The 24,467-nt window shown below is 40.5% G+C and overlaps 1 long non-coding RNA gene across 1 annotated transcript in view; it reads right to left on the bottom strand.

Moving 5' to 3' along the window:
• LOC139178699 (uncharacterized) overlaps positions 1-24,467 on the bottom strand; it is a 145,320-nt gene that overhangs the window by 120,431 nt on the left and 422 nt on the right. Inside the window, exon 2 of the long non-coding RNA XR_011563185.1 lies at positions 443-671. This is a non-coding gene — a long non-coding RNA (uncharacterized lncRNA). The remainder of the gene's footprint in view (positions 1-442; positions 672-24,467) is intronic.

The following is a 24,467-nucleotide window of genomic DNA, read 5'->3' as shown; positions in this document are numbered from 1 at the left end:
CCACAACTAAAGATCCTGCATGCCACAATTAGGCCAAATAAAAGAAATAGAAGAACAGCAGCAGTGTCTCAAATGCAGTTGGTGTAGATATGATTTTATCAAACTGTTTCTGCTATGTATTTTTAGACAAGCATTCATTATTCAGCAAAAATGTATTCACCAAACACAATACACCTGTCAGCCATCTGGACCGCCAGCTAGTCCTCTCTCACCTAGATAATCTCTAAGGTTCTTTCAACCTTAACATTCTCTGGAATATTGAAGTGCAAGTTTAATCACCTTTTCTAAATTTTTTGAGATAATTTTTAGTGATTACTGTGTGCTTATCTCTGCGAGTTATGTCAGTATCTCACTTAGTCTTTGTTCCAATTAAAATTGCTGCATAACAAACCATTCTAAAACACAGTGGCTTAAAACCACAACAATCACTTACTCAACTGACCAGTTTTGAGCTCAGTCAGCAATCAGCAGAGAACGTCCATGTCTGTTCCTTGGTGTGTCAGTTGGAGTAGCTTCCCTGGGATTGGGGAATCCACCTTCAGGATGTGTCACTTCATGGCTGGCAAGCTGGTGCTGGCGGCCAGTTGGGAGCTCAGTCATGGCCAAGGGCAACAAGACACCATTCATTTAATGAGTATCCAGGACTTCTTCTCGCCATGGTGGATGGGTTCCTAGAACAAGCATCCCAAGAGATAGTAAGTGGAGTTGCTATTTTCTTAAGGCTCCAGAACCTGACATTGGTGAAGTGACTGTAAAGCCTAGATTAAACAGGAGGAGGGGCTTCCCTGATAGCTCAGTTGGTAAAGAATCCGCCAGCAATGCAGGAGACGCCGGTTCAATTCCTTGGTTGGAAAGATCTGCTGGAGGAGGGATAGGCTACCCACTCCAGTATTCTTGGGCTTCTCTTGTGGCTCAGCTGGTAAAGAATTCACCTGCAATGCAGACCTGGGTTCAATCCCTGGGTTGGGAAGATCTCCTGGAAAAGGTAAAGGCTATCCACTGCAGTATTCTGGCCTGGAGAATTCACGGACTGTATAGTCCATGGGGTGGCAAAGAGTCAGACACAACTGAGCAACTTTCACTTACTTAAATAGGAAGAAATATTGACTTTAATCCTTCATGAGAGAAATGTGTAAAAATTGGTGGGGGGGGGGGGGAATCATGTTTCAAACTGCCACATCTTCAAAGAACCACATAAGGTATATTTTCTAGTAATACATCCCAATATTATAGATAATGCAACAGACACAAAGAGTGATTGAGTAATTTTCCCCAAAGTCACAGTTTTTACAGGTCACCTAAGACCTGAGCCCAGGCCTTTCAGTCTCTAAAGCCAGGATCCAGGTACTCCGCTGTTCTGTCTCTTCCTGTGATTAGTGCATAAAAAACACTACATCCTTCATAATTTATAGCCAGAACTTGTTGCTTGAGGGTAAAAGGCCCAGGAGTTCCATGAATTGAGAAAAACATGGGCAGGGATTTGATCTAATAGTGAGTAGGTGAAAGGTGAAGGAACTCAGTGATCTCTGGAAGAAATACGGGAAGATAAGCAGGCACAGCATCAATACGATGCTTGAATTGAAGCAAAATAATAATAATACATGAAAAAGTCACACTTAACTTTATAACCTTTTTGAAAAAATTATTCCAAATAGAGATACACATGTCCCTTAAGCATGCATTGAAATTCTTTGAGCCTTTAAGAGGAAAAGTGCTCTAAGTGAAAAGTAATTTTATTATAAGCCAAAACAACCTATCAGCATATAGCAGGAGTAAGTGTGTTTTTCTCTTGTTTCCAGAACTGAATACTAAACAGGGTATAGTATGTTTTTTTTCTGTGATGTGAGATATAAGTGGTACTTAGATATTCAACATGAAACTCAATTCCAACCTTTGAGAATAACCCTTGCTCTCTAACAAAAATACAAAAATATTTAAAATTCAGCAGAATGCAAGACACATTACTGGCCCGTTGACAGAATAAATTCCTTCCTAGAAGGAAAACACAGGAGTCATTCAAATTCATAGAAATAATTTAAATGTGTTTTCAAGTGTTCAGGGTATAGTGGCAGTTTGGTTTTCAATGACATTCTTTAACTTCTAAAGGTGTGCTTTCTGGTTTTGTTTTGTTTTTAAACTTTTTAACCTTAAGATACAATGTAAAGACTTTTAATTTTTCAGTCAGTAATAAAAATCTTGGCCTCTGTGATGTTCAATATACTAACATGTAGAGCAGAGGACAATGTATTTGATCACCAGATTTTCACACTTCATCTGCACTGCTGGGACCATGGTTGTTGCATTCCTTCTTGCAACCTCAATATTTAATATTGCATTTATTTTAAGCAGACATTTAAGATATAATTGTTAACTGAATAAGATATTCCATTTGTTTTAAGAAACAATATTTACTTATAGTCTATGTCCACTTAATTGATTTAAATCAAATTCATTAATATTTAAAAATACATTTTACCTTGCCTCCCTTAGTTGTTATAGAGCACCAGGCACATTAGAGACCATCTCTCCTAAACTTTGTTACAAATGAAGAAATTGAGCCTAGGATCACAGAATCTATCAAATTTGGCCAAAGTGTGTAAATGCTGCAGACACTTAAACCAGGTAGAGCCCCATCCAAGTGAACAAGGACTTTTCTATTTTCATTATCAACATGAAAGGGAAACATGGCTACCACTTAGCAAGCCAAACATGAGCCAGTGTTCTCCCAGGTGGGATGTGGCCTGGAAAAGAGGAGAATTTATCATATAAACGAATTCAAGCATTTGTGATTTCTTTTCTTTTTTTTATTTTTTTTTAGCACCATTGGCCTTAACATTATTCTCATTATCTTTACATCCCCCCTTTTTTTAGTACAACATTCAAGTATGGAGATAGCATATTCAAAAGCAGAGACATTACTTTGCCAACAAAGGTTTGTCTAGTCAAGGCTATGGTTTTTCCAGTGGTCATGTATGGATGTGAGAGTTGGACTGTGAAGAAGGCTGAGCACCAAAGAATTGATGCTTTTGAACTGTGGTGTTGGAGAAGACTCTTGAGAGTGCCTTGGACTGCAAGGAGATCCAACCAGTCCATTCTGAAGGAGATCAGCCCTGGGATTTCTTTGGAAGGAATGATGCTAAAGCTGAAACTCCAGTACTTTGGCCACCTCATGCGAAGAGCTGACTCATTGGAAAAGACTCTGATGCTGGGGGGGATTGGGGGCAGGAGGAGAAGAGGACGACAGAGGATGAGATGGCTGGATGGCATCACTGACTCGATGGCCGTGAGTCTGAGTGAACTCTGGGAGTTGGTGATGGACAGGGAAGCCTGGCGTGCTTCGATTCATGGGGTCGCAAAGAGTCGGACACGACTGAGCGACTGATCTGATCTGACCAAGTATGGAAGAGATCAGGTATCTGTTGTGTTTATTACCATCGTGGCTGGTATCTGGTAGCGTAATAGGGAAAAAACAAATATAAAGTTGCATTGTTACAACATCTCTGCCCCTCAGTCTCACTTGTTTCAGATACAGTAAGTCCTCTATATACAAACAAGTTCTGTTCTGAGAGCACGTTTATAAGTTCATTTTGTTTGTAAGTCCAACAGAGTTAGCATAGGTATCCAACTAACCCAATTGGCTATATACTGCTGCTTTCACGTTTGCCTCCAGACATACAGTGCTTCAAATAAAGATACTGTAATACTGTACTCTATACAGTTGTTGTTGCTGAGTCACTCTGTCATGTCTGCCTTTTTTGCAACCCTATGGACTGAAGCCCACCAGGCTCCTCTGTCCATGGGACTTTCCAGGCAAGAACACTGGGGTGAGTCGCCATTTCCTTCTCCAGGGGAATCCTGACTCGAGGATGGAACCCACATCTCCTGCATGCAGGCAGATTCTTTACTGCTGAGCCACCAGGGAAGCCCCACTCTATAAAGTACTATAAGGTGTACAAAAGCACAACCACCTGTAAAGGATATATGCATGTGACAATGTACACCAGACATGTGAACTAACTTATGTGATTAGACACGTGAACACACATTCACATCTTTCAAAGTTTGCAGCTTGAAGGTTCGTACATAGGAGACTTACTGTACTGGTTACATCTGTGGAGTATGGCTTCCCAAATCTGCTCAGGAAGTACAATGCCTAGGGAACCATGAAGACAGTTTCATTTACTTTAAAATCAGTAGAAGAAAAGAAACACAATCCAGATTGGATTATATTCATCTTTATACCAAGAGAGTCACAAAATACAATCATTAATGTTTTTGTAGAGAAAAGGCTCATGAAGGCAAAACTTCCTGGGGTCCATGAAAATTCTGATGTGGTCCTGGGCTCTCCCGGGTTGCTTTAAGAACTGGTGATGCTATAGAAGTGCACCGACTTCACTGAAAATCTATAGGCAGGAACCTGGGGCTCAAAGGGTGTCCCAGCAGTTGGAAGAAGTGAGCTGACATCTGGCTCCCGTCTGAGAAATATCCTGGGTTACCTAACGGTGGAGAAGTTAAAGCCAGTGGTGGAAACCGTGGAAACTTTTACTCAGTTTTGCCATTTTGATGATTCTATGGGACCGACAAGTCTACATCTTGGAATGAAGACAATTACGAATGACCATCTAACATTTTATTAAAAGAGCATCCAGTCATGCTTGAGGTTTGTTTCAGGGGCCTGAGGGAACCTCCCACCCAGGCACCATCAAATAAACTTTAAAGCGGTTATGGGAAGGGAAACAAAGCAAAGGAAACCTCAGCAATTTGTGCAGTATCATTCATTTCAGCAAAAATATTCTGATGTGGTTAATAACTTTAGAAATGGTTTCACAAATTCAGATTTCCTGCCACTTGAATATTCATTATTTCACACCACGGAATAATCATTCTTCATGAAAATAAACAGATAAAATGAGCACAGAATGTAACTCATGATTTTACATGTGAGTCATTAAGTAGGGGGAAAGAGTCCTCGAAGAGTCTTTATAAAGAGGAAGGTGCCAGTCAATGATGACATGAAATCCAGGCAGCAAAAGGAGTGGCCTGGGTGGAACTGAACAAATTTCCATTTCATGTTGTAAATTGCTAATCACATTAATCAGTCCATTCTTGATACATACAAGACATGCGTTTTATTGTGATCATTTATACAAAAACGGTCATGGAAAATACGGAATATTTTTAAAATTTAGAGAACTTAATATTGGCAAGAGGAGCAGGGGGCAACAGAGGATGAGATGTTAGATGGCATTACCAACTCAATGGATTCATGAGTTTGAGCAAGCTTCCAGAGACAGTGAAGGACAGGAAGCCTGGCATACTACAGTTCATGAGGTCGAAAACAGTCGGACATGGCTTAGTGACAAAACAATACTGAATCTGTTTTAATATTGGGGAGTTGAGCAGAACTGTTTAGCACTCAAAATGAATGTCCCAAATATACTATTTTTTGAAATATCTTCACTGTGTCAATCTTCAATTTCTAGATGATTTTATTTGTGTGAAATATTTGTGAAAAGATTTTTTAAAAGGCTGGGAGACCCAGGTTCAGTCACTGGGTCAGGAAGATCCACTGGAGAAGAGAATGGCTCCTTACACAAGTATTCTTGCTTAGAGAATTTCACAGGCAGAGGAGCTTTCTGGGCTACAGTCCATGGGGTCAGAAAGAGTCAGACATGACTGATCAACTAACACCCACACCCACCCACACACACACACATAATAATAGAAAATGACTAAAATCCATTTATATATTTAAATCTATTCTCCAATTATAAGAATAAATTCTATTTTCCTAATAATATAAAGACATGATTTGCTCATGATTAAGGAAATTAACTAATGATGGATTTTCCTCACCAATGCTTGACCACGGAGAGGTGGGTGTGAGTGTACAAGTTGAAATGAATATTCAAACAACTGCTTTTACAATATGGAAAGTCGCAACTTAGAAGTTATAAGGCAGGCATTCCTTTATGGTTCATTTCTTTAATTACTGTCTATCATGATCATTTCTCAGATACAAAGGAATTTTAAAATATTTGCAGACGGAAACACTGCTGGATAAGCCTTTTGTAAGGATCTTCTTGAGTAAAAATAACCAACTGCTGTAGGCTGCAGTCCATGGGGTCGCTAAGAGTCAGACACAACTGAGCGACTTCACTTTGCCTTTTCACTTTCATGCATTGGAGAACGAAATGGCAACCCACTACAGTGTTCTTGCCTGGAGAATCCCAGGGATGGCAGAGCCTGGTGGGCTGCTGTCTATGGGGTTGCACAGAGTCGGACATGACTGAAGCGACTTAGCAGCAGCAGCAGCAGCCCTTCACAGAACTGATACTCTAAGTCTATTCCATCTTATTTGACAGTATTCCATTCAAACTTAGTTTACATCATTCTACATATTTGTCACCTAACAGGTGCTTCAGTTCAGTTCAGTCACTCAGTTGTGTCTGACTCTTTGCGACCCCATGAATCGCAGCACGCCAGGCCTCCCTGTCCATCACCTACTCCCAGAGTCCACCAAAACCCATGTCCATTGAGTTAGTGATGCCATCCTACCATCTCATCCTCTGTTGTCCCCTTCTCCTCCTGCCCCCAATCTTTCCCAGCATCAGGGTATTTTCAAATGAGTCAGCTCTTCAAGGTCAGGTGGCCAAAGTATTGGAGTTTCAGCTTCAGCATCAGTCCTTCCAACGAACACCCAGGACTGATCTCCTTTAGGATGGACTGGTTGGATCTCTTTGCAGTCCAAGGGACTCTCAAGAGTCTTCTCCAACACCACAGTTCAAAAGCATCAATTCTTCGGCGCTCAGCTTTCTTTATAATCCAACTCTCACATCCATACATGACCACTGGAAAAACCATCGCCTTGACGAGACAGACCTTTGTTGGCAAAGTAATGTCTCTGCTTTTTAATATACTGTCTAGGTTGGTCATAACTTTCCTTCCAAGGAGTAAGCGTCTTTTAATTTCATGGCTGCAGTCACCATCTGCAGTGATTTTGGAGCCCAGAAAAATAAAGTCAGCCACTTGTTCCACTGTTTCCCATTTATTTGCCATGAAGTGATGGGACCAGATGCCATGATCTTAGTTTTCTGAATGTTGAACTGTAAGCCAACATTTTCACTCTCCTCTTTCACCTTCATCAAGAGGCTCTTTAGTTTTATTCACTTTCTGCCAAAAGGGTGGTGTCATTTGCATATCTGAGGTTATTGATATTTCTCCCAGCAATCCTGATTCCAGCTTGTGCTTCCTCCAGCTCACCGTTTCTCATGATGTACTCTGCATATAAGTTAAATAAGCAGTGTGACAATATACAGCCTTGAAGTACTCCTTTTCCTATTTGGAACCAGTCTGTTGTTCCATGTCCAGTTCTGACTGTTGCTTCCCGACCTGCATACAGATTTCTCAAGAGGCAGGTCAGGTGGTCTGGTATTCCCATCTCTTTCAGAATTTTCCACAGTTTATTGTAATCCACACAATCAAAGACTTTGGCATAGTCAATAAAGCAGAAATAGATGTTTTTCTGGAACTCACTTGCTTTTTCAATGATCCAGAGGATGTTGGCAATTTGATCTCTGGTTCCTCTGCCTTTTCTGAAACCAGCTTGAACATCTGGAAGTTCACATGAACCGTGAACTTGCTGAACTCCAAGCTTGCTGAAGCCTGGCTTAGAGAATTTTAAGCATTACTTTGCAAGTGTGTGAAATGAGTGCAATTGTGCGGTACTTGAGCATTCTTTGGCATTGCCTTTCTTTGGGATTGGAATGAAAACTGACCTTTTCCAGTCCTGTGGCCACTGCTGAGTTTTCCAAATTTACTGGCATACTGAGTGCAGCCCTGTCACAGCATCACCTTTCAGGATTTGAAATAGCTCAACTGGAATTCCATCATCTCCACTAGCTTTATTCATAGTGATGCTTAAGGCCCACTTGACTTCACATTCCAGGATGTCTGGCTCTAGGTAACTGATCACACCATTGTGATTATCTGGGTCATGAAGACCTTTTTTGTACAGTTATTCTGTGTATTCTTGCCAACTCTTCTTAATATCTCCTGATTCTGTTAGGTCCCTACCATTTCCGTCCTTTATTGAGGTCATCTTTGCATGAAATGTTCCCTTGGTATATCTAATTTTCTTAAAGAGATCTTTAGTCTTTCCCATTCTGTTGTTTTCCTCTATTTCTTTGCACTGATTGCTGAGGAAGGCTTTCTTATCTCTCCTTGCTATTCTTTGGAACTCTATATTCAAATGGGTATATCTTTCCTTTTCTCCTTTGCTTTTTGCTTCCCTTCTTTTCACAGCTATTTGTAAGGCCTCCTCAGACAGCCATTTTGCTTTTTTGCATTTCTTTTCCATGGGAATGGTCTTGATCCCTGTCTCCTGTCCAATGTCATGAACCTCCATCCATAGTTCATCAGGCACTCTGTCTATCAGATCTAGCCCATTAAATCTATTTCTCACTTCCACTGTATAGTCATAAGGGATTTGATTTAGTTCATATCTGAATGGTCTAGTGGTTTTCTCCACTTTCTTCAATTTCAGTCTGAATATGGCAATAAGGAGTTCATGATCTGAGCCACAGTCAGCTCCTGGTCTTGTTTTTGCTGACTGTATAGAGCTTCTCCATCTTTGGTTGCAAAGAATATAATCAATATGATTTCAGTGTCAACCATCTGGTGATGTCCGTGTGTACAGTCTTCTCTTGTGTTGTTGGAAGAGAGTGCTTGCTATGACCATTGCGTTCTCTTGGCAGAACTCTATTAGCCTTTGCCCTGCTTCATTCCATACTCCAAGGCCAAATTTGCCTGTTACTCCAGGTGTTTCTTGACTTCCTACTTTTGCATTCCAGTCCCCTATAATGAAAAGGACATCTTTTTTGGGTGTTAGTTCTAGAAGGTCTTGTAGGTCTTCATAGAACAGTTCAACTTCAGCTTCTTCAGCATTACTGGTTGGGGTGTAGACTTGATTACCGTGATATTGAATGCTTTGCCTTGGAAACGAACAGAGATCATTCTGTCGTTTTTGAGATTGCATCCAAGTACTGCATTTTGGACTTTTTTGTTGACTATAGGGCTACTCCATGTCTTCTAAGGGATTCTTGCCCACAGTAGTAGATACAATGGTCATCTGAGTTAAATTCACCCATTCCAGTCCATCTTAGTTCACTGATTCCTAGAATGTCAATGTTCACTCTTGCCATCTCCTGTTTGACTACTTCCATTTTGCCTTGATTCATGGACCTAACATTCCAGGTTCCTATGCAATATTGCTCTTTACAGCATCAAACTCTGCTTCTATCACCAGTCCCATCCACAACTGGGTGTTGTTTTGCTTTGGCTCCACCTCTTCATTTTTTCTGGAGTTATTTCTCCACTGATCTCCAGTAGCACATTGGGCACCTACCAACCTGGGGAGTTCCTCTTTCAGTGTCCTATCTTTTCGCCTTTCATACTGTTCATGGGGTTCTCAAGGCATAGGTGCTAGACACTGAGTTTAGCAATGAATGGGCCACAAATATGAAGAATCCATATTTTCTACCTTTAAGGAAATCTTTCATTCATCCAACAAACAAAACATTTCATGCAAAGATGGGCACAATAAAGGACAGAAATGGTATGTGTAATGGTAAAAGCAGAAGATATTAAAAAGATGTGGCAAGAATACACAGACTGTACAAAAAAAGACCTTCATGACCCAGATAACCACAATGGTGTGATCATTCACCTAGAGCCAAACATCATTGAATGTGAAGTCAAATGGGCCTTAGGAAGCATCCCTATGAACAAAGCAAATGGAGGTGATGGAATTCCAGTTAAGCTATTTCAAATCCTGAAAGTTGATGCTGTGAAAGTGCTGCACTCAATATGCCAGCAAATTTGGAAAACTCAGCAGTGGCCACAGGACTGGAAAAGGTTAGTTTTCACTCCAATCCCAAAGAAAGGCAATGCCAAAGAATGTTCAAACTACCACACAATTGCACTCATCTCACACGTTAGCATTAGCTCAAAATGCTCCAAGCCAGGCTTCAACAGTACATGAACCATGAACTTCCAGATGTCCAACATTATCAAAAAAGCAAGAGAGTTCCAGAAAAAAAATCTGCTTCTGCTTTATTGACTACACCAAAGCCACTGACTGTGTGGATCACAACAAACTGTGGAAAATTCTTCAAGAGATGGAAATAACAGACCACTAGACCTGCCTCCTGAGAAATCTGTATGCAGGTCAAGAAGAAACTGGACATGGAACAAAAAACTGGCTCCAAATTGGGAAAGGAGTACATCAAGGCTGTATATTGTAACCTGCTTATTTAACTTATATGCAGATTACATCATGAGAAACGCTGGGTTGCACAAGCTGGAATCAAGACTGCCAGGAGAAATATCAATAACCTCAGATATGCAGATGATACCACCTTAACAGCAGAAAGCAAAGACGAAATAAAGAGTGTCTTGATGAAAGTGAAAAAGGAGAGTGAAAAGCTTGGCTTAAAACTCAACATTTGGAAAACTAAGATCATGGCAGCTGGTCCCATCACTTCATGGCAAATAGATGAGGAAACAAGGGAACCAGTGAGAGACTTTATTTTTGGGGGGGCTCCAAAATCACCACAGATGGTGACTGCAGTCATGAAATTAAAAGACGCTTGCCCCTTGGAAGAAAAACTATGACCAACCTAGAGAGCCTATTAAAAAGCAAAGACATTACTTTGGCAACAAAGGTTCATCTAGTCAAAGCTACGGTGTTTCCAGTAGTCGTGTATGAATGTGAAAGTTGAACTATAAAGAAAGCTGAGTGCTGAAGAATTGATACTTTTGAACTGTCATGTTGGAGAAGACTCTTGAGAGTCCCTTGGACTGCAAGGAGATCCAACCAGTCCATCCTAAAGAAATCAGTCCTGAGTGTTCATTGCAAAGACTGATGCTGAAGCTGAAGCTCCAATACTTTGGTCACCTGATACAAAGAACTGACTCACTGGAAAAGACCCTTATGCTAGGAAAGATTGAAGGTGGGAGGAGACGGGGATGAAAGAGGATGAGATGGTTGGATGGCATCACTGACATAACGGACATGAGTTTGAGTAAACTCCAGGAGTTGGTGATGGACAGGGAAGCCTGGTGTGCTGCAGTCCATGAGGTCGCAAAGAGTCAGACATGACTGAGCGAATGAACTGAACTATTCTGGGCTGGATCTCCTGTGGGAGTCGGAGACAAGAGTTAGAAGAATGTCAGCCCAAGTATTGCCCATGTGGAGGTTGCACAATCTAGTGTGAAAGCAAATACTGGAAAAGAAATTTAAGCATAACTGTTGCACAGAAGCACAAGATGTTATAAGAGCATATGATAGGGGCACCTAAGGTGTCTAGAACATGAGGTAAGGCTCTTATGTTGACAGCAGACACTAAATTAATATCTATAATAAATCCAGAGGATTATAAGTGGTAAAAGAAACACTTTAAAGAACAAGGAACAAGAGTGACCACTTGTAATTGGCACATGACTAAAGATGGTAGAAATCTGAAAGCATTCCTAGAGTCAACATCATTTGAATTGAGCAAAGAAAGGCATTTTATTAGGGCATGGTTTAAGATAAACTGACAACTCCTGAAGCAAACTGCAAAACATAGCGATGTGAAGAAAGTACTACTGTTACTAAAAACACACGTCTGTGTGCCCAATGCACAGCGAGGCCAATCAATACCAAAACATTAGAATTGGAAGAGAGAAAGGTGTACAGAGGGTCATGCAAGGAGATACATGGCTCATGTCTTAAAAACCCCAAACTCCTTGAAAACTTTCAGCAAACCCCTTTCATAGGAAAGGTGAGGAAGGAGGGTGGCTAGTTGTTGCCAACTGCTTGGTGTCAGAGCCTTTGTTCTTGAAGTCAGGTTACTGTCAGGTGACAATGCCCCCGTAAGCCTCCACCAAACATTTGTTATGCTCTGTTCTGACAAAAAAGGGCCAGGTCCCTCAGGTACAACTTTCACTCTCTGAGGTCCCAGTCCTGACTGAGAGGAGGCAGGTCTCGGCAGGCGGCTCCCTCAAGGTCAGGTCCCCAGATGTTGTCCAGCTATAATCACTGAAGGAAGCTAACTGCCCTCGGACTCCTCAGTTCAGTCGTTCAGTCGCTCAGTCGTGCCCGACTTTTTGCGACCCCATGGACTGCAGTATGCGTCCATCACCAATTCCCAGAGCTTACTCAAACTCATGTCCATTGAGTTGGTGATGCCATCCAATCATTTCCTCTGTCGTTCCCTTCTCCTCCTGCCTTCAATTATTCCCAGCATCAGAGTCTTTTCCAATGAGTCAGTTCTTTGCATCAGATGGCCAAAGTATTGGAGCTTTAGCTTCAGCATCAATCCTTCCAATGAACACTCAGGACTGATTTCCTTTAGGATGGACTGGTTGGATCTCCTTGCAGTCCAAGGGACTCTCAAGAGTCTTCTCCAACATGACAGTTCAAAAGCATCAGTTCTTCGGAATTCAGCTTTCTTGATAGTTCAACTCTCACATTCATACATGACTACTGGAAACACTATAGCTTTGACTAGATGGACCTTTGTTGCCAAAGTAATGTCTTTGCTTTTTAATAGGCTGTCTAGGTTAGTCATAGCTTTTCTTCCAAGTAGCAAGTGTCTTTTTAATTTCATGGCTGCAGTCATCACCTGTGGTGATTTTGGAGCACCCGAAAAATAGTCTCTCACTGTTTCCATTGTTAACCCATCTATTTGCCACAAAGTGATGGGACCAGATGCCATGACCTTAGTTTTCCGAATGTTGAGTTTTAAGCCAAGCTTTTCACTCTCCTTTTTCACTTTCATCGAGAGGCTCTTTAGTTCATCTTCACTTTCTGCTGTTAAGGGTGGTGTCATCTGCATATGAGGTTATTGATATTTCTCCTGGCAATCTTGATTCCAGCTTGTGCTTCATCCAGCCCAGTATTTCACATGGTACACTCTACATATAAGTTAAATAAGCAGGTTACAATATACAGCCTTGATGTACTCCTTTCCCAATTTGGAACCAGTTTTTTGTTCCATGTCCAGTTTTATCTGTTGCTTCTTGACCTGCATACAATTTCTCAGGATGCAGGTCAGGTGGTCTGTTATTTCCATCTCTTGAAGAATTTTCCAGTTTGTTGTGATCCACAACAAATCAAAGGCTTTGGCGTAGTCAATAAAGCAGAAGTAGATTTCTGGAATTCTGTTGCTTTTCGATGATCCAAGGGATGTTGGCAATTTGATCTCTGGTTTGTCTGCCTTTTCTAAATCCAACTTGAACATCTAGAAGTTCATGGTTCATGTACTGCTGAAGCCTGGCTTGGAGAATTTTGAGCGTTAATTGGCTAGCATTTGAGATGAGTGCTAGCCTGTAAGCTGGGGTCCTCAAGCCACCCAAATGGGCAGGGGCAGGTCCCACAGACTGCATTCCATGCAGACAGCTGCTACTAGGTCCCTAAGACAGGGCTGACAGTGATGTTCACTGCCGCCTCAAGACCTGGCCTGGACAGTGGGCAGCAGTGGCGAGGGCTCTGGAGCCTTGCAGGACACAGCCCCCAGCCATTTTCTGGGGGAGGCCTATGTGAGAAGTGTGGGATCTAACTCTTAGCTCACTCTCTGCCTGATGACTACCACTTCCCTGACTGCTGGCTGAATCCCCTCACTAAAGTCGCTCCTTGACAGTTGGTAGCTTGTGGGCGGGGCCCACTGGAGCACTGACCAATGGCTGAGCAGGGCCAGTAAGGTTCACTCCTTGACAGTTGGTTGCTGTGGGCAGGGCCAGGGCACTGACCAATGGCTGAGCAGGATCACTAAGATTCACTCCTTGACAGTCAGTTCCTTGTGGACAGGGACCACTGTGGCACTGATTAATGGCCAAGTGGGACTTGTTGCCTGGAAACTGTGCAGAGTAATGGCACATAGTGCTGGCCATGTGCTAAGGGCTGTGCTCAGCTACACTCTGTTATACTACCTTGTAACACATCTAAGGTCAGACAACTCTATTATTTTCCAAACTTTACTTTCATCTCTGGCTCCATGGTGGCTGGCTGCTCCTACTCCTGTCATCACATATGAATCTTAGCCAGCAGGAAGAGAGAAAGGAAGCAGACTGGTACGAAATGACAAGTAAAAGTGACCATCATAAAATTTTGGTTGCGTAACAATGTATATGGTATTATCTCATTTCTATAAAATATACCATGTATACTATTTGAAATATATATAATGTGTATATTATGTTTTGGGTATATATACATATATAACATGCATATATGTTGGCTCAGTGGTAAGTAATCCACAAGGAGTGTGTGAGTGCAGACAAAGATGCTTCAGTTGTGTCCAATTCTTTGCGACCCTATAGACTAGCCCACCAGCTCCTCTCTCCATGGGATTCTCCAGGCAAGAATACTGGAGAATCTCTTAAAACCTGCATCTCTTATGTCTCCCACATTGGCAGGCAGGTTCTTTACCACTAGTGTCACCCAGAAAGCCACTAATGTAGGACATGTGGGTTCAATCTCTGTGTGAGGAAGATCCCCTGGAGAAGGAAACGGCAATCCACTTTAGTATTCTTGCCTGGAAAATCCCACGGACCGGGGAGCCTGGTGGACTCTACTCCATGAAACTGCAGAAGAGTCAGACAGGACTTAGCAGCTAAACAACAACATGTATCTGTATACAAGAAGAGTGTATATTCCTCTGGGCAATGGAAGTACCAGGTAGAAAAGAGGGATTTCTACTTTAAGTAGTTATATCCTGAGAAACGCTGGACAGGAAGAAACACAAGCTGGAATCAAGATTGCAGGGAGAAATATCAATAACTTCAGATATGCAGATGACACCACCCTTATGTCAGAAAGCGAAGAGGAACTAAAAAGCCTCTTGATGAAAGTGGAAGAGGAGAGTGAAAAAGTTGGCTTAAAGCTCAACATTCAGAAAACGAAGATCATGGCATCCGGTCCCATCACTTCATGGGAAATAGATAGGGAAACAGTGGAAACAGTGTCAGACTTTATTTTTGGGGCTCCAAAATCACTACAGATGGTGACTGCAGCCATGAAATTAAAAGACACTTACTCCTTGGAAGGAAAGTTATGTCCAACCTAGATAGCATATTCAAAAGCAGAGACATTACTTTGCCAACAAAGGTCTGGCTAGTCAAGGCTATGATTTTTCCTGTGGTCATGTATGGATGTGAGAGTTGGACTGTGAAGAAGGCTGACCACCGAAGAATTGATGCTTTTGAACTGTGGTGTTGGAGAAGACTCTTGAAAGTCCCTTGGACTGCAAGGAGATCCAACCAGTCCATTCTAAAGGAGATTAGTCCTGGGATTTCTTTGGAAGGAATGACGCTAAAGCTGAAACTCCAGTACTTTGGCCACCTCATGCGAAAAGTTGACTCCTTGGAAAAGAGTCTGATGCTGGGAGGGATTGGGGGCAGGAGGAGAAGGGGATGACAGAGGATGAGATGGCTGGATGGCATCACTGACTCGCTGGACGTGAGTCTGAGTGAATTCCAGGAGTTGGTGATGGACAGGGAGGCCTGGCGTGCTGCGATTCATGGGGTTGCAAAGAGTTGGACATGACTGAGTGACTGAACTGAACTGAAACTATGTGAAATTTTATATGTATTACTCATAAAAATATCTGTAAACTAAAGACAAGACAGGCTACCAGAAGTGTTAATATGCTTATATTTCTCTCCATAAACTTTCCATTAACACAAACATACACATTAAACCAAAAAATGATTACCTTTAATTGATTTTTATATAGAGGTAAAAACCATCAGATAAAATTACATTTTTCTCTTGGTTAATTAATGATCATGCTAAGGAAAAAGTAATCCAACATTCATTTCAATAAATGAAAACTTTCATAAACATGCTTTGTTTCTTATTCTACCACTGAGCGTAATAGATCCTTGGCTAGAGAAGTACTAGTACCAAGTAATTATTAACATTTTTTTAAACTTCAAGATGTCAACCAAGCATTGCTAGATCTATCATATTTTTAAATGAAAACTTATTTTAGAGCAGTTTCAGGTTCACAGCAGAAGGAACAGAGACTTCTCATATACCCCCTAGTCACCCCCAACAAGCAGAGTCTCCCCCATTATCAATTTCTACTGTCTTAGTGATATAATTTTTGCAATCGATGAAGCTATACTGACACATCATAATCACCCAAAATTCATAGTTTACATTACGGTCACTTTTGGTGCTGTATATTACATGGATTTAGAAAAATGTAAAATGACATGTACCCATCATCATGGTATCATTCAGAGTATTTTCACTGCCTTAAAAATCCTGTATATGCCACCTTTTCATCCCTCCCCTCACCCTAACTTTTGGAAACCACTGTTGTTTTTTCCTGTTTCCATAGTTTCACATTTTCCAGAATGTCATATGGCTGGAATTATATAGTATATAGCCTTTTCATTGACTCCCAATGTTGAAATATACATTTAAGGTTCCTCCATGTCTTTTTATGAAACAAGAGCTCAATTCATAAAATATCAAGCATGTTCCTATCACGGTATTATAGCATTTAATGTCCTATAACACTAAGATATCTTTTGAATATATTGAAAATAAATGAGAACGATGCTTTTCTTGAAAACAAACGATGTTCCAAAAAATATTACTAGTAAAACTGAAATGAAAAAGACATAGAAAGATTGAGAATGTAGAATGCATAGGAATAAATTTAACCAAGGAGGTAAAATTATGAAGTGCTGCTGAAAGAAATCAAAGAAGACATACACGAATGGAAAGACTTATGTGTTCAAGGATTAGAACCCTTACTAAGGTTAAAAATGTCCACAGCACCAAAAGCAATCATACAATCAATATAGTCTGTATTCTAAGCCCATGAGCACTATTCACAGAAACAGAAAAAAAGATTTTTTTTAATTCATATGGAACCATAAAGACTTTAAATAACCAAAATGATCTTTAGAAGGAAGAACTAAGCTGAAGGTATCACACTTTCTGATTTCAAAAATACATTACTAAGTTTCAGCAATTAAACAGTTGGTACCCACATAAAGACAGACGCAGACCAATGGAACAAGAGAGTCCAGAAGTAAACAAAGGTATACACATTTACCTGATCTTCAACAAGACTGTCAAGATTACATAATCGGGAAAGGGCAGTCTCTTCAACAACAGGTGTTGGAGAGACTAGTTATCCGTGTGTTCTAATAACAATTTTTAAAAAAAAGATGAGAATGCAGGTAATCAGTTTCTTAATATCTAATCAGGGAATTGGGGTTGATAATGAAATAAAAGGCTCATCAATATCTCTAGGTTCCAGTTATGGTCTGAAGGATGAATATTTTATACTTTGGATAATCAGAAGGTATAAAATAAGTTCAAACTCCTTAGAATTACTGGCTTCAAATTTGGCTTCACTTCCATTTAGTTGTATGAATTTGGGCAAGCAATTCTTTGTCCATGCTTCAGTTTCATTATTTGTGAAATATGCACAATAACTAACTCATAGTGTTATAAAAAGCTTATCATAATGCCTGGAACATAGGAAACTCTCAAAAGAAGAAACTTACAATGAGGCTGTTGATGGTATCTGTTGATCATGGTTTGGGGGGGAAAATGTGTTCATTTTCTGTCTTCTCTCCCTTTTTCTCTCTTTTTTTTTTCTTCCTTCCTTCCTTCTTCTTCTTTTTTTTAAACCTGTCTTCTATTTCTGGCAGACAGCCTATGTAATTGTACCTTTCTTCTGGGTATTATTTGCCAAGCAGGTGTAAAAGTGCAGTGCAATATAATTTAGTAAAACCCAATTTTAGGTATTAGATTTGTGCTTCTCTCTGTGCGAGTGTCTCCAGCAGAATCCTTGCACAGCTGTCAAGCCATGTGAAAGAACCTAGGCCAACAGAGCATATGACCATGAAGGACCAAAGAAGTCAATTTTCTAATGTCTCATAGTTGACTTAATTTGTTTTTTACTTAAAGGTTTAGATTAGGATGGAATAAGTAAATGTATTCTTATAATTACTAAACAGGGTAAGGTTTTCTTTTGCCTAGTTCAGAGCAGATGCAAAAGCCATTTTGTCATATTGCAACACAAGGTCTAGAGACCATCTGGAGAATTTATTAAAATGGAAAGGATGTAGTACAATTTGGATTACATGCTTTTAATAAAGATATGAGAGAATCCTTCTGATCTTTACTATCTTCATCATCTGTAAGTTTTTTACATGTAACTATTTCTTCCTTAAAACAAGAATAAAATTATTAGAGACTGCAAACACTGCCAAATAAAACTATTTTTAAGAAAATCATAAATTCTTCCAAAACTCCACTCACAATTATAAAAAAAAAATTTTTTAAAACTCTCATATTGAATTGCTATTTTTTAGGAAGTATATCCAGAGAAGGCAATGGCAACCCACTCCAGTACTCTTGCCTGGAAAATCTCATGGACAGAGGAGCCTGGTGGGCTGCAGTCCATGGGGTCGCGGAGAGTCGGACACGACCGAGTGACTTCACTTTCACTTTTCACTTTCATGCATTGGAGAAGGAAATGGCAACCCACTCCAGTGTTCTTGCCTGGAGAATCCCAGGGACAGGGGAGCCTGGTGGGCTGCCGTCTATGGGGTCGCACAGAGTCGGACACGACTGAAGCGACTTAGCAGCAGCAGCAGCAGGAGGTATACCAGGAAGACTTCCCCTAAAAATGTTTTGAATGACCTGATATTCCTAACCAAAAAGAGAAGAATCTGAGTGAAAAAGAAATAAGAATTCTGAAAAGAAGAAAGAGAAGAAAATGAATGACTTTTCTAAAATGCTTACTGTAAGTAGTGGTTGTATAATTACTTGAGGTACAAATATCATAGACCATCTCCTTACCACGGGGGTAGGTCATATTTCTTGGCCATTCAGCAGCTTTTGTATTAGATTCTTCTGCATGCTTACCTGTGTTAACTCATTTATTCTTTCTTACAATGTGATGTGGGTGGTATAGATATTAACCTCATTTCACAGATAAGCAAACTGAGTGACAAGAGTTGAAGGAACTTACGAAGTCAAGGTCATACAACTGGGAAGTGATTGAGCCAGAATATAATGAATTCAGTCGATCTGTTTTCAGAACTTGTGTCATTACCTCTTACACTGGATTCTTGGCCTGGGGAAGAAGACCATAGGCAAAATGTGTCCACTCCTTGGGCTCCATTTCCCTCATTGAAAAACTGCAGTGAATGTATGAGTTTGTGAAAACGGGAGTGATCTGAGGAGAACATCAAAAATGATGAGCACTTTGGACAACACAGCTAATGATGAAAGATGAAAATAATTAGAATGACTGAGCCTTTTAGAGGTGAGGAATGTTTCTACTTGTGTTCGTGGAATACCAATAGTAGTAGTCATAGTAGCAGTAGACAGTGGTGCCCATCTTTACTTTCTTTCTGCAGAGAAATTTTGTTTATGTTTCAGCAAGAAAAATATTTTTGCCTAAAGCCTGTGACTTTTTCAAATTTGCAACAGAAAACTGCATATCATCTTTTTCTTGAAAAGTTATGAGGTTGCGAGAAAAAATCATGACTCTGCTGTTTACCACCCATAAAAGCTTAGCTGAGATTTTTAATTTCTTGGAGGCTGCATTTTCTTATCTGCATAAGAAACAGTAGTACATACTTACACGGTTGATGAGGTTATTAAATGAGTTATGCTTACAGGGGTGCTTAGCATTCTGTCCAGAAACTGCTTACTATTTAACACACAATCATTATTATGATTACCATTAATTCCTGTGGTCAGTGATGAATCCTTTGACATAAATTTCAGTCCAAGCTGAGTGCCAAAGAATTGATGCTTCTGAACTGTGGTGTTGGAGAAGACTCTTGAGAGTCCCTTGGACTGCAAGGAGATCCAACCAGTCCATTCTGAAGGAGATCAGCCCTGGGATTTCTTTGGAAGGAATGATGATAAAGCTGAAACTCCAGTACTTTGGCCACCTCATGTGAAGAGTTGACTCATTGGAAAAGAGTCTGATGCTGGGAGGGATTGGGGGCAGGAGGAGAAGGGGATGACAGAGGATGAGATGGCTGGATGGCATCACTGACTTGATAGACGTGAGTCTCAGTGAACTCCGGGAGTTGGTGATGGACAGGAAGGCCTGGCGTGCTGCGATTCATGGGGTCGCAAAAAGTCGGACACGATTGAGCGACTGAACTGAACTGAATGTGCATGTGGTAAAGCCTGGTCATACTGACACAGATACCTGTTTTTTTAAAACAAAGGTGGAAGTCGAAACAGCAAAAGCATTTTGTGATGTGAATCCACCTTGGCCATCTACCCTTGAAATTTTATATCAGTCTTTATTGTTAATTAAGAATGACTCCATTTGAAAGCTAAAAATTCCATAGGAACCCTCTGGAATCTTATATTGTCATGAAATTTTAAGCCAAATAGAAACACACACATCATTAGATGTTATTGCAGCCATTTAAGACTGAGACATAAGTAAAGATGGTTTTACCTGATCATTGTGTGGAGATATAATCCTATATTTATTGTAAAATTAGAGATCTTGAAAATGTTTCCACACTGTCTCCCGTCCTGTGTACCAGTGACTCTATGCAAACCTAACACACCAACAAATGTTACACAGACATGCTATTGGCTTTTGCTTTCACTCTCACTAGTTAAGAAAAGATTTGGAAAGATCAGGTTAGCAGCATGAGCAGAGGGTGAAATATACAACAAATTGAATGACTTCATTATTTATTTCCAGTATTTTAAATATCATAAAACATGGTATTTCCTCCTGCATTAAGTTGCTATGGATAAAATTTTAAATTAATTTTTCTTTTTTGCCAGAGACATAGAATGATGAAACCCAGGTATCTTATTCCCTGAGGATGAGATTTAATTTGCCTGAATAACTCAAGTCCATCTACAGAAGTTTGGCACTTTGTAGGGTTTTGTTTTTGTTTTTTGTAGTTTTTGATTCAAAATTTACCCTCTTTGAGATTCAAAAAAAAATTTTTTTTAATGTTTTTTGCCTGTCTTATCAAATACTGAGCTTGCACAAACTGGGTTTATGGTTTATCTCACTACAAGGTAAGCCCTGTGAAGGCAGGGATTTTGTCAAGCTGTTTACAGCTGACATAGAAATAATAACACAAGTTGGCAGGCAGTCCTTACTTGTCCTATGAATAAGTCAAGGTTTCTCAACCTTGGCAACTATTGACATTTTGTTTGATTCTTTGTTGCAGGCAGCTGTCTTCTGCATTGAAGGATGTTGAACATCATCTTTGGCCTCTACCCTCTAGATGCCAGGAGGTGCCAGTAGCAACTCCCCTCCCTAGCTGTGACAACTTCAAATGTCTCCAATTATTGCTAAATGTCTCCTGGTGGAGGCAAGGGCCCACAATGCCCTTTATCGAAACTACTGCAGTAATGAATTGTTTTGACACGTCAAAGGAAATCTTCATAACTATAGGTTCCTAGATGAAAACAAAAGAAGCATTTGGAAGCTATTTGATTTGTATAATCAATGCTGACTGCTAAGTCGCTTCAGTCGTGTCCAACTCTGCAACCCTATGGACTGCAGCCCTTCAGGTTCCTCTGTCCATGGGATTCTCCAGACAAGAATACTGGAGTGCGTTGCCATGCCCTCCTCCAAGGGATCTTCCCGACCCAGGGATCACACCTGGGTCTCTTATGTCTCCTGCACTGGCAGATGAGTTCTTTAATCTAGTGCCACCTGGAAAGCCCTAATATAATCAATATAAGCCACTAAAATGGATCATTTATTCTCCACCAAGTTAACAGGATTGTTGAATCATTTCAAGAGATTTGTTACAGTAAAAGGGAAATTATTTTTCATCATCATGGGGCAGAGGAGAAGGGGTCACTCTGACTTACTGACAGTAATACTGTGGCAGTCTTTTTATCATCTCTCCTATTGCTCCCAATCTTTAGTTCTTTAGGTTCCTTAGTTCTTTAAGGAACCTAATGTTATTTCCATATTTGAATACAGAGGTTCTAGCCCCAAAATTTACAAAGTATTTAACATTGTAAATAGGATATGGAACTCAGGGTTATTTTGGTGATGCAGCTGTTGGCAGCTCATACATTTCTGGAACGTGAGAAGCATCCTCTGACAATGTGCAATTGTTGTCTAAGCGACTACATTGCCATTTGCCATGATTCTGGTTTCCTTCACATGGTGTTTGGAGGACTTGGAAAATTTGCCACCATATTAGCAAGGAGGAATGTTGGGTGTGAAGAGAGAGGCCTGCGGGAATAGGCTCAGTGATCACACTTCATCTTCGCCAAGTTCTCAGCTCAAATGAAATGCAAGTGGGTGGTATTTTAAATAAATCAATCTCTCTGTCTAAAGAGATACACATGTTTATATGATTTCCTAACCTGGATATACTATCCATAAAAGAGGGGATGGAGGTGATGCTAGATGAGGTATTTAAAGCACTTAGCACAGTGGCTGGCATGTAGTGAGAACTGAGTTGGTATAAGCTATTATAATTATCATCATTATTAAACATATGCAGGAGGCATTATACCTTATAAGCTACTTGACTATGATGGAAAGAGCAATGATGCAAGGACAATGAAGTCATACAGGATGGAATCTTGGTTCAGCTACTTCCTAGCTGTGCACACTCTAGTGTGCACTCAATCAGCATAATTATGCTGTATTGTATTAGCAGTAACAACAGACTTCAATATCTAAGTTGCTTGCAACCTTAATGCCTTTCTTGCTCAAATCTGCATCCATCAAGGTCCAGCTACAGCTCTGCTCTACATCAATCTTATGCCAAGACCCAGATTGTGAGAATAGCCTCTGTGCAATGAATACATCAGATTCATCATGGTAGAAGGAAATTAAAAACATGGCAAATCATGAAGGGGTTCTTATAATTTCTGCTTAGAAAGGTAATCATAACTTCTGCCCACAATCATTGGCCAAAACAAACAACATGGCAACTTCCCAGTTCAAAAGGGCAAGGGTATATAGTGGAGGAATACTGCAGAGAGTACCAAGATGGTGCCACCATCGACCACCCTCTTAAGTGGGCCTTGGAGGCCTCATCTTTGCTTCTGCCACAGTGTTAGCAGTTGGAAATGAAACTAATACACTTAGAGATACTATGATGTGCCAAACTCTGCTCAAGATATACCGACAAAATCTCATAGAGTCCTCAAAACAACCAGTTACATTGACATCGTTGGTTCCATCTGACAGATTTTTTAAAATCAGAGGTCTTGAGGAGGTTAACTAACCTCACACACAAAATCATATACAAAAACTGTAGGACCCAAGCTGAATATTTGCAGTTGCATAATCACTTATTTTTGAAATAACTTGTTTCTAATTGTTTTAGACTCTATCTGCACGTAGGAAGAGCAGTAGGAACAAAACTGGCTGGCTGCAGATGGTGCAACTAGCCCTTTGGAGCTCTGACTCACTAACTTTCTAGTTTTTCTCCAACAAAATCCATGGGCAGGGGTCATCTACCCTGGCCACTCTTTTTTACACAGTTTTGGCCTGCTGCCTCCCCTTCTCAGACTCCAAGCTATTCATTTCCATCTTTCTCCTCAATTCCTGAAAATTAATTACTCTCCCTCCTTCTTTCCCCCAACCCAACTCCAAACCTTTTTGGCAAATCTTTGTAGTAAACAGATGGGCTATCTGTGTTGCTGGGAGACCACTTGATACATGGAACCCAGTCCAAATGGAGTGAGAAGGAAGGTGACGTATCACCTACAGGGTGGAATGCCTCAGAGTGCTAAAGACTCCTCCTCCTATTTTTTTTTTTAACTGAAAAAAAAATTTGGCCCCCTTGGGATCTCACTTGGGGTCTAACCCTTGGCCTATGGTGGTGGAAGGGCAGAGTCTTAACCACTGGGCTATCGGGCAAGTCTCCTTTTCTATTTTGAATTAAACTCTGGCTTCATTCTCCACATTCCCCTCATGGGTCTCAATTTCCTCATCTCTAAAATGAGAACAATAGTAGTTACTACTGCTAACTACTACTAATAGTAACTATTACTACTAATCCATGGGGGGTTTGTGAATATTTAATGAAATAATGTTTATCAAGCCCATAACACAACTTCTGAAAGAATTCAATTGTTTTGTTGTTACTATTGTTGGCAGGCTCAGCACACTAAGGGAGGAAGAGTGTATGAGGTGAGATGGGGAGCACGCAGTCCTGTTTATGATGGATTTGGGGAGCTTAATTTGAGGACTGTATTTTAGGCAGAGGATCTCAGTTGAAACAGCATGAGTTTTACAGAAACTTGAATTCCAATCCCTGTTTAGCATCTCATGAGCTATGTTCCCGTGTATAGTTCAGCCTGACGAAATCTATTTTCTACTTTCTTTTTTCTTTTTTCTTTTTTTCTACTTCAAAATTACAGGCGTAGTAATTTGCTCCAGACCTGACACAGTGGCTACGGGATTACCTGC

This window comes from Bos indicus, chromosome 22 (genome assembly GCF_029378745.1).
Source record: "Bos indicus isolate NIAB-ARS_2022 breed Sahiwal x Tharparkar chromosome 22, NIAB-ARS_B.indTharparkar_mat_pri_1.0, whole genome shotgun sequence".
NCBI classification, from domain to species: domain Eukaryota; kingdom Metazoa; phylum Chordata; class Mammalia; order Artiodactyla; family Bovidae; genus Bos; species Bos indicus.
The sequence above is the reverse complement of the archived record's forward strand: the minus strand, read 5'-3'. Positions and strand labels throughout refer to the sequence as shown.